Source organism: Xyrauchen texanus, chromosome 1, assembly GCF_025860055.1.
Source record: "Xyrauchen texanus isolate HMW12.3.18 chromosome 1, RBS_HiC_50CHRs, whole genome shotgun sequence".
Taxonomy (NCBI): Eukaryota; Metazoa; Chordata; class Actinopteri; order Cypriniformes; family Catostomidae; genus Xyrauchen; species Xyrauchen texanus.
In genome coordinates this window covers 20,760,131-20,772,199 of record NC_068276.1, presented here as the reverse complement: position 1 = coordinate 20,772,199, position 12,069 = coordinate 20,760,131, and the positions used below count along the sequence as shown (strand labels likewise).

The following is a 12,069-nucleotide window of genomic DNA, read 5'->3' as shown; positions in this document are numbered from 1 at the left end:
AAACTCAGAAGTAGACTTCCTTCCTGTTTCAGTTTTCTTCATTTAAACCAAAAGAAGAATAGATGTGAGAAAATGAGTGGGTGTCAACATGACCTGATAGCTTCCATTTTGTTCTGAATGGAGAAGAGTGAGAAAGACACTGGCAATGCCATTGCCACTGAGTGAATGTGTGCATGCACCATGACTGATGCCGTGTTATGGCATGTGCTATCTGTCTCCATTAGCAAAGAGAACAGACGGAAACAGACCTACACACATTGCTATCAATCATTCCAGTTATCCAGAAGTTATATTCTTCTTCTTTCAAAGACACACACTCTCACGCACATTAAACATCATGATGTGTGTAATTAATTTCATTTGTAGTATATACTGTATACAAGAACAGAATATACAGTACAAGTACAGTCCATGATTATAAAAATGTAGAAACTTTTAAGTCCATTAAATCCAGGATATGAAAGGGCCTTTAATGTATGTATCCAAAAAGTCTCACATTGCTTCAGCCTTATCAACCTATCTCCACCCCTGATACCATGTGACACCTGCTCTATGCCTACTACTTTCAAGTTGCTATCACTTCCATGTTTGGCTTAAATATAGTGTTGGGCCGTTTGTGTTGTCAGTGCATATTGCACCTGTGTCTGCATACCTGTATCTGCTACACTGTCTGTTAACCTCCTCATGGTAAGACCTATATAAAACACTGACAGGGACATTACAGTCTATACAACACATAGGATTAACACATTTTGGGTACCAGATGTGCTCTTGAGTATAATTTCTTATAAGAAAATTTTTACTTGAAAATGTTGAGAAAGCTTACATTAAACTAAGATTAAAGCAGAAATCACTATTACACTATTTAAATACACTATTTAGCATATAATTGAAGAAGAGTTTCATATCTGTTGTAGTTGCCTTTTTAACATTGAAATAAACAAGCATTATTCATTTTGTTTCTATAGCAAATGAATTAGAACGCTACTGATCCTGAAGCACTTCCAGATCCTTTAAATATTTTCTCAAAGAACATCAAATGTTTACCCGAAATGACTTATCCAGACGTGTTGTTGATACTGAGCATCTACACGAGAGAGGCCATGAAATTGTTTCATCATTTAGATGCCCACAATTATTTCCTCAGTGGAGAGATTGGAAATATTGGATCACTCCTGTTATAATTGATGAAGCAGTTCAGTGAAGCTTTATTCGTCACCTGCGAACAAGGCAAGGATTTATTTTCTTGTGTTCCTAATTTGTAAGACTTTTGGATAAAAGCATCTGCTAAAAATTACTTGTGCATTATTACGGGAGCGATCTATAGTCACTTTTAGAGCTCTACCTCTCAAACTTACTATTAATTGGCATAAATTACGTAAATTATTTGGCATAAATTGCCAGAGATGTGTGCTATAGTGTGCTATACAGTGTTAGTACTGTACTGTACATATCCAGCTGTCTTGCTTCACTGCAGCGATTCATGCGTACATTTGTTGTTGCGTTTTGAAAAAATTATGTTTAACATATAGCTATGAGCAGGAATTTGGGAAAATTATATTTCACTGTGAACCCAGTGAGATGATACAGAAATTGAAAATAAGGGATCTAAATATCTTGCCGGAATCAGTTAGAGTAAAAACTCAGATTACAGTAACATTGTAGAGATATGAATTATTGCTCATCGCTTCATCAATATGTCACATTTAATTATGACAAGGTGTTAGGTTAGACATGCTCAGTACAAACTGAACCTGTGCTGCGTTCCCCTGAGTAACTGTACACCTGAGAACATCAATACAACACTAAAAGCTGCTTGATGCATCTGTGAACCTCTGCGCCTCTCATTCACTTGTCCTCTGCTCTCCCCTGCCACCTCTCTCTCACACGCGCTCTCATAAAGTGAGAAAGAGAGAACTCATTACGGCAGGCTTTTCTCAGGTGAAAAAAGGATTGTTAGAGTGTGCCAATTGCTCATGGACCCAGCAGAGCAAAAACATAAAAGGAAGAAAAGAAAAAGGGAAATGCTAGGGAATAAAGCTTGTGTGTGTCTGTGTATAACTTTTATCACTTACTCTGTGATGTAATAGAGCATTTGACAGAACCCATGTTATGACTGACGGACAATTCATAAGCAAAATAGAATGAAAGAAAGTGATGAAGCAACAAGTAATAAAAGCTATTTAATTAGATAATCATTTGAGTTTTGGTTTCAACCAGGTGCAACAGAGACAAGTGACTGCCCTGCCCACATTGAAATCTCATTGGTCCTGCTCTACACATATCTGTAAATAGAGAACAAGAACTTCATAAAAGTGTTCTAAGCCATGAATCAAATCAACCAGCTCCGAGGTAAATCACAACATTACCAAGTTAAGTTAAAAAAGACGAATAGAAACACAAATTCTAATCATATATTGCACGGATGAAGGAAAAACCACCGTGCAACTTCTCTCTCGTTAACCATAAACATTTGTTCACGTCAACCGTAAACATTTGTTCACGTCAACCATAAACATTTGTTCACGGAGCTGCCGTTCTCTTAAAGAGACAGTATCAATTTAGTGCTTGTTATACATATCAACGTAAATTGTACAATTGTTTTATTTACTGATTAAATTGTAAGTTTTCTACATATTTTAATGTACAGTAAATTGATATATGTCCTCAAATACTTAGACCTTTTCTTATTGTGTGAAAATAAATTGTCTAGTTTAAGATTTTGCAAGCACTTGCTAAAAGGGCCTTCCTTGTCTTACTGAAACAATACAAGTTTGTAAAATGTTACTAGTTTTTAACTTTTTTTTGTTAAATGTAGTCAGTGTAATAAATGTATAAGTATATAAATATTTAAAGGCACAATCATATATTATGAAATATTTGAACTTCAGAAAATACTGTAAAAATGTAAAATTTAACAGTTTCGTAACATCATTTTCTTTCTTTTTTAAGAAATGATTATCAATTATTTCATCTATTATTTTAATAATATAATTATTAAATAATTGTTAAATGTGTAATTCTATTTTCATTTTGGGTAACAACCTTGTGAATATTTTGTTAAAAATGTGAATTAAATTTCAAACAGCAGCTTCGTGACTGTGACAACAGCTTCTAACATTAAAAATGTATGAAAAATGCAAAATTTCATACGAAATCTGACTTTAAAATGTCACATACTATGTTGTGTGTAGTCATACTGTATATATGAATATAGAGTTCTGACAGTTTCCTCCACCCGGCTTTCAGGTTGGCCCATGTGCCAGTGTTTTCTTCTCTCCCTCGTATTTCCCCAGGTGCTGCTCAGCAGTGCAATCTGCATTGCCATGGCAGCACTGATTAGTGCTGTTGTGTTTATGGGCAGCACCTGGTTTCAGTCCTTCCGTTTCCTTTATATTCCTTCCTTTGTCTGTTTTGCCTGACCATTTTGTTTCTCCTTGTCCAGTCATCTGTTCCTTGTATTCCAGTTCCAGTTTAAGTTTTAAATTTCATTTTAAATTATATTAAATTAAATTTAAATGTTCTTGATATTGATTCTTAAATCCCAAGATCAATCATTCGCTCTATGCTCAACCCTCTACTACAATGTGAGGAAATCACACTGCTTGTTGAGAGTAAAAGTTGTTCCATGTTATGCGTGTCCAAAGATGAGATCCACACAACCCATTTGTCATTGAATAATGTCTCTTTTAATACCCTTTCTGTTCTCTACAGTCAGTTGTTCATAAAAAAAAACAAAAAAAAAACTATTAAATTCTAATCATGCATAGCACAGACGAGATAAAGATAGAGTCTCTCCCGTTAATATGCCCTCATTTATAGATACTCTTTGCATAAATGCTGGTTTCCTTAGAGACCATTAATACGTGTTTAACAAATCAACATAAATACTTGTAAATAGTACAAATTATGTAACAATTAACATATAACAAAAAATTATATATGAAATATAACATTTTATTTTTTGATTGAATACATGGATTTGTAATCGACATCAAATCAAATAGAAATCGAAATCTGGAATCCTGTATCAGCCCTAACACATATACAACACTGATGTACACAGTCATGTACTCCATCTTTGTACCTCTCTCTCAGACTAGTTCTGACAGTTAGTCCTGCTATTTAAATGCTCTGCAGTCTTTCTGTCCCCTCGGCACCCTCTGTAGAAACCAGAGATCCTTCAGGCCACTGTCTGCCCATCATCTCTCTCTCTCTCTCTCTCTCTCTCTCTCTCTCTCACACACACACACACACACACACACACTATCTCTGCTCCATTGCCTTAATGGACTGTCAAGTCAATGATGTATGACGCTTTTCTAATTAGGTTTTCAAGTTCAACCCAGAAAAAAGCATGTGTGTGAGAGAGGGATGAGTGGAGAAAGAAAGAAAGAAAGAAAGAAAGAAAGAAAGAAAGAAAGAAAGAAAGAAAGAAAGAAAGAAAGAAAGAAAGAAAGAAAGAGAGTGAAAAGGGAGAAAATGAAAATAACGCACAAAAAGAAAAACGCTAAACAAAAAAACAAGAAAAGGATCATGGGTTGAGTAAAATAAAAAAGACAGAAAATGGCTCATGATCTGATGAGTAATAGGAAGTAAAGAGAAAGAAATGTTAACAGGAATCGAGAAAAAGTTTATGAAAAATGTATTCAACTCAATGGGTTCCCACTAGTTCCCACAGTTGACCTTACAACACAGTTTAAAAAGGTCATTCTCTACAGGGACCTGCAGAATCCACTAGGTCAGGACATCAATGCAAAATGGGTTTAAAGTCTCCTGGTTAAAAAGATTAGATACAGACACACAAGCTGTTTTTGTCTCTAATGACTCTTAACTTACTAAAGACAATCAGTGTGTTGGTCAGCCCATGAAACATTTTAATTGGAAACAAGGGTTCTGCTATTGTCCCACTGTAGTGTGAACATCCTGTCTATACATCATAAGCATAAAAAGACAGCTTTTGCCCAGCCATTTAATAGCCAATAGTGTTGGGCTGAGACTAGACTCAATGTGGGTTATGGTCAGCAGCCACATAAGGTCACCTTCCAGGAAACACAACAAAGGGAAGAAACGCATGATCAATTTCCTAAAGCAATTCTACAGGGGATTTGCTGAATCATTGTGACATCTGACCTCTTCCTTGGGATAATTCTGCCTGAGGCCACTGAATCCAGTGTCTCTACATGATATTTAGTTTGATATATTTTCTCAATAAATATATCTGACAAACTACCTCATACAGTCTTATGGGTGGAGGTTCCTAAACAGACTGATCTCACAGTGAAATCGGAAACAGTAGGTGGACTTTTCTTTAGCTAAAATCGGTCGGTTCTTAATTAAATGCTAAACACTGCTCCCAGTGGCCAAAGCACTAAGTGTTGTTGAGCGTATGGGTACGAGAGAGCTCCATTTTAAGGATATATTGTCCCCCCACGAGTTGCCGAGAACACGGAGGGGTGTTCTGACCGCTAGGGGTCATGAGTCTGACTCCGGTCCGCCCAGGAAGAAGCGGCTGTCATCTGCCTGAGAGGGTGGAGAAGTGATCGAGGACCATGCCCTCATCTCTCTCTCTCGCTGCCGCTCTGCGTTGGCCTTTTCCCTCTCGTTTAAATTTTAGTGTTTTTTTGGGGGGTACTACATTGTTACAGGAAGTTATTTTAATTATTTCTGTTTCCCTCCCCTTGTCCGCTCCCTCGTCCAGGTAGAAGGGGATGACCTGCCGGTAGACCAGGCTTAAAGCACGCCCTCCCCCAGGGAAAGAGCGGGAGGAATGTGGCAGCGTGGAGGGCGGGGCTGGGCTGTGATTATACACACCCGGTCCCTTATTAGGCTAATTAAGCCTCAAAGAGGGATAAAGGCCGGTGGCAGACGGTGGTGCGACGAGAGAGAGATAGTTTACGAACATGTCAGTCATGTGTGTGTTTGTGTCTTTTATTTCAGTTTATAATTATAATATAATTTATATTGTCAAGCCGGTTCTCGCCTCCTCCTTGCCTGTCTAAATCCCTTTACAAGATTCAAGATGGAGCCATGTGGTAGCATGCATACGCTTAAGGTGTTTGAGCCCTGAAGCTCCTGATGAGCTGAACCAACTCTCCTCCTCTTTCTTCCATTTGTCCATACTTTGCTTTCCATTTCTAATGTCCTATCAATAAAAGGTACACCACCCCATCCCCCACAAAAATAGATTCAAAATAAATAAATAAAAAATGTCTACTTTTAATTGCAAAATTAAATATCAAATGTTATTTTGCAATTTCAACCCAAATTAAATTAACATCAACACATCAACCTTTAAAAAAAAAAATAAACCCGAGTGTGTATTTTATTTATTGGTAAAAAATCGATGAGTTTGTAATTCCCAATGCGCTGTAAGTCCTTGTGGTGGCATAGTGACTCAATACGGGCGGCAGAGTACGAATCTCAGTTGCCTCTGCATCTGATTCGAACTTGTGACTCCAGGGGTGGTAGTCAGTGTCTTTACTTGCTGAGCTACCCAGGCCCCCTGATAAGTTATATTTTCTGATTTCTGCTCCACCTACCTTTACAGTGAGTTCCCTTCTTCACTTCTGTTTTTGTACTTTTAATCATGCTTTCAATCTTTTTTTATCTTCCTAGAAGTTTGTTTTTCAGAAGGTTGTTTCGCTTGCCTAAATTTTGCTTTTTCATTCAGTCATATAAGGCCTTCCTGCTAGCTATTACATTTCTTGTTGTAATAAGACATCTATTCACTCATTTATTTCAAAGCTCTGTTTTGTCCCTGTCATAATTCCTAGAGGGAACACTTCTTAATTTGATAAACTACCAGAGGAGAACTGGCTAATTAATCACATATTTTTGTCATTCATCCCCTATAAAGATCTGCTAACTCTGTTTCATTTGTCACTCTGTCTAACTGAAAATAGATTCGTTTTGAATGGACACACTCTGTATCTCACAGCTAACACCCAAACAGAAATAACACAGATAAAGCACAACTCCACACCTTCAGTTTCCGGACACAAAATTAATGGGGTGGACTAACAAAAAAGCAAAAAGAGAGAGAGAGAGAGAGAGAGAGAGAGAGAGAGAGAGAGAGAGAGAGAGAGAGAGAGAGAGAGAGAGAGAGAGAGAGACCCTTATGCAACTATTTAGCCCTTGGAGAGGAAGACAGAGAACAGGGCCATCTAACCCAGAGAGAGTATTTACACAACACACAGATAAATGAGACCCTCGGAGCTAAACTGTTACAGCATACACACACTGTTTCTGCCTCCTTCACACACTCTTTCTTTCCCTCGCTCTTCTCTTCCCTCTTCCCCTGATGCACAAACAAATAAATGCACAAATCTGCATTCCTTCTTGTCTTTATCTACCTCTCTCTCTCTCTCTCTCTCTCACTCACTCACACACATACAGTTATTATATCACTGTGGGGACTCTCCATAGACTTCCTTGCATTTTATGGATTTTATACAGATCTAATGATAATTTATATCCCCTAACCATAGCCCTACCCCTAAACCTAACCCTTACAGAAACCATTTTGCATTTTAGTATGTTAAATAAGCCATTTCCCTCACGGGGTAGGTTTTGTCAGGTTTTACTATCCTCGTGGGGACATTTGGTCCCCACAATGTAGTATAAACATGATTACACTCACACACACACACACTCATGGCTCAGGTCTCCTCCCTTTGACCATTCCTTTCGCTATTAATTCCAAAATTATTAATAATCAAATCAATTTCAATCAATGCTCATGCATTTCCATGAAGTTTTGAATGTGACTGTTGTGGACACACAATATGTATTACATGTTGTTCACTAAGATTTCTTACCTCCCTAAACATGTTTAAATGTCACTGTCAACAAGCAGCAACAGGTAATAAATGAACTCAATCAGGCAGCAATGACATGTCACACTTGGCAATGCTTAACAGGGTTTAACAAATATGCTAATGAAGGGGAAATTACTAATGAGCAAGTGGAAGAGAAACGTAGTGTTTGTTGACAGACTGATCTAAGCACACACACACACACACACACACACACACACACACACACACACACACACACACACACACACAATATGAATGTCAAATTCTACTAAGCAGCATTAGCCTGTTATCTGATATCTTTCAGGTACTCCACACACCTTTAATTGTGTGTAAAGATCCTCAGGCCCTGTTGATGAACAATATAGCGTCAAATATACTGAAAATTCCCCTGAAACTAAAAAGGTCCCAGAATATAGACAGCAAACATACATTACTTTACTGTAAAGAGTGATTAATCAGCAAGTGAGAAAACAAAACTGCTGAGAAATCAGCCATTTGAAATGTTCCTTTAGTAAGAGCAGAATGATCAAAGAATTTTTACATAAAGTATTAGTGAAGTGTTAAATACTGTTTGACAAAATTAAAATTGAGAACTTAATTGTGTACTGAAACATCTGTGTAATGGCCTGATTTAGTTAGTTCAGCTTCATTGGCTGCCTGATACCGACTAATATCCTGCTAATTTCATCAACCATACAGTGAAGATAAACATATCTGACACAAGCTGATCTGATCTAAATGATTGTGTACAAAAGACAATTGCTAATTTGGTTTGAAGAAAAGAAGGTAAAATGCTCAATCGGGATGCTTTAGTGGGAATCTGTGGGAATCAATCTGGATACCTCAGTGGGAAGGAAGCTTCTAGAAACTGACCAAGAAAGCTGATATGTTTTGTTATAATGGTAGTGCAATAAACCTTTGCACTCCATGAGTAGCAACACTTTGTGTTAAGTCTATATTTTTCAAAAGTTGTTCTATGGGACAAGGCAATAGACCAGTGTCAGAAAAATATCTAGTTACTAAGTTACTGCTGAGTCCAACTGTGGCTGAAAGATCATTCTGTGACCTTACTTTGTTCTGTGTGTTTTGATGACACCCAACCCTCATCCTAGATGGCAGGCAGCCTCACAGTATAACAGTCACTCTTAACACCCAAGATCTCACATGGGTCAGAGGAGAAAGGTCATCCAACACATACATAAAGAATTGTTGTGGGTGGGAAGCGCAGGTAAGACAAACAAAATTCAGCTTACATTTTTGCCTGTTGGGTCTGTAGTTGAGTCTTGTTCTTTCAAAAGATGCCAATGGAAAGCCATGCGGACAGCCTCAAAATATGGCTTAGAATGAAGAAAACACTACCAAAACAAATACTACCAAATATAACATTTCCAGAAATTAAAAACCTTTTTTAGGATGTACAAATCTTGTAGAATGAACGATCATATAACTAAATTTTTGCTAACTGAGTTTTACTTGCCACTTTCTTTTTTTGGTTGCAGTTTCATGGAGAAATGAATACAACAACTGTGCGTTTTATTCACTTTCACACAAATCACAAGTACAGCAGCTGATTATGACTTCATAAACACTTTTTTAGCTGTTATTCACATACTGCTATGGTATGCTACTGAACCACTTTTACTCTAAGGCATCAGCTCACCTCATAAAGTTTTAGACTTTGGATGCGGATGACTGAGGTTCAAGCCCAGCCAAGTACAGAAGCTGACATGTGATGAGAATGTGTCATATATGTAATACAAAATGGCGTATTTGCTTCAGAAAATGTGCTTTTTATGTTGCATTTGCAAAAAGAACACTAGCGGTTAGGTTTAGGGTAAGGATGTTTGTTCTGCTCACCTCTCATTTGATTTTAAATCACTATTAGTTTGGTTTAGGCTTAAGTATTATGTTAGGGAAGTTCATTTTACTCATTAAAACCTCCATCTAAAATTTTGCCATGGTCACGCAAATTTCATTAGATCAGGCTGGTCATAGAGATGTGCATATGTATGAGATGTATTAGCAGTGCTGGGTAGTAACGGATTACAAGATTTATGGATTACATAATAAAATTACAAAAGTAATTGTAATTGGATTACTTTTAAAAAACTCTATAATAATAATCATAATAGGACTAGTTACTTTTTATAGATTACATGATTACATATTAACAAGGAAACAGCAGTAAATTGTAATTTACTGATCATCATATTTTTTACAAGACATGGGGTAAAAACATCACTGGGCAAACTCTGCCTTAGTTAATGTTCTGTCAACTGCTAAGGATTCTACATCAAATCTAAAGAAGCATTTGGACGTATGCTTGCCTGTATTTTTTTCTTTTTTTTTCTTTACATCGCAAATCTAGCCAACATATTTGATTCTGTCATTGATGGAGTGCCTAGACCTCTGTCAGCATCACTGTGGAAAACATAAAGTATGAGAACTTCCTTCATATTTTTACATTTGTGATCATTTTTGTGAATTTGTGAACATGAGCACCACTCAAACGATTAAACCATGCAGAATTAGGTTGAAAGTAATCAAAAAGTAATCGGATTAGATTAACCCAAACATATAATCTACGAGATTACGTTAATGATTGCATATTTGTCATGTAAATCAGTGCCTGATTACAATTCACAAGAAAATCTGCCCAGCACTGTGTATTTGGGATGGACTACATTAAGTAATTTTATAGTAATTTTGTAAAAAAACAATAAAAAGAAAATAGCAATCTCAAATGTACTTGTCGTCAAACGTTATCAAGAATGATTTCAAAATGAGCAAGTTTCAACAAATTATGCTTTTCTTTTGGGGGGGAAATTAAATAAATAATATGCATTTATACAAATTAACTTTGTGCAAAGGTTTATATATATATATATAAAAAAACATTTTACAAACATTTGTACTAACCCAAAGCTTACACAGAAGCCAATACTGATGGCATTAGCGTACTGCACATATATAAACACTCAGGCTATCACATTTTTATAGTTTCTTATTTTCTTATTCAGAAAAACAAGTTGTGAAACGTGACTTTTAATAAAATGCATTCTATCTGTGTATGGATAGGTAAGAGATTCAAAGGGAAAGTGGCATATATTATTCAGCATTGCCTACAACAGGCAAATGTGCAAAGGAAAATCTTTTAGCGATATTCGAGTATTGTTTTCAGTAGTCGACTAGTTGGTGCAGAATGAGTTCTGGACTAGTTGATTATTGTTCACATCCCTACTATGTATGCAGAACAATCCTACTATTCTCATTTTATCACAATGCAACTCAATGCTGACACAGTTAACAAGCATGTGTAAAGGGTCAAGGGTCAGTTTTGCCCTCAGTGCAATCACCACTAACCCCTACACCAAACTGCCCTTATTCACAGGATAGATACAGAAAACAAAATTATAAAGGGATGGTTCACCCCCTAAATGAAAATTCTCTCATCATTTACTCCCCCCTCATGCCATCCCAAATGTGTATGACTTTCTTCCTTCTGCAGAATTCTCTCAGCTCTGTAGGTCTACTCTACACAATGCAAGTGAAAGGTGGCAAGAACTTTAAAGGTCCAAAAAGCACATAAAGGAAGCATAAAAGTAATCTATATGACTCCAGTGTGTTAATCCATGCCTTCAGAAGCGATATGATAGGTGTGGGTGAGAAACAGATTCATATTTAAGTCCTTTTTACTATAAATCTCCACTTTTTGACCAGCCCCAACCAGTAGGTGGCGATATGCATGAAGAATGTGAACCGCCAAAAAACAAAAGAGGAAGAATGTGAAGGTGAAAGCGGAGATTTATTATTAAAAAAAGGACTTTAATAATGACTTGTTCTCACCCCCAACTATCATGTCACTTCTGAAAATATAGATTAAACTACTGGAGTCGTATGGATTACTTATATGCTGCCTTTATGTGCTTTTTGGAGCTTCAAATTAATGGCCACCATTCACTTGCATTTTACGGGCCAACAGAGCTGAGATATACTTATAAAAATCTAAATGTGTGTTCAGCAGAAGAAAGAAAGTCATACACAGGATGGCCTGAGGGCAAGTACATGATGAGAGAATACATATTTTGGGATGATCTATCCCTTTAAAGAAGGATCTACCAGATCAACTTTATTAATCAACAATATTTGGGATTTCACTTTGTAGACTAGATACGGCCATGTAAACCACAATAGTCTCGTATCCTATTGCTCTTTCAGGAATAAACATTAGTCCAAACTGACATTGATA

The 12,069-nt window shown here is 36.7% G+C and overlaps 1 protein-coding gene across 1 annotated transcript in view; it reads right to left on the bottom strand.

Moving 5' to 3' along the window:
• Positions 1 to 12,069, bottom strand: part of LOC127644100 (diacylglycerol kinase delta-like) — an 86,556-nt gene that overhangs the window by 72,792 nt on the left and 1,695 nt on the right. The gene's annotated exons all lie outside the window — the stretch shown is intronic.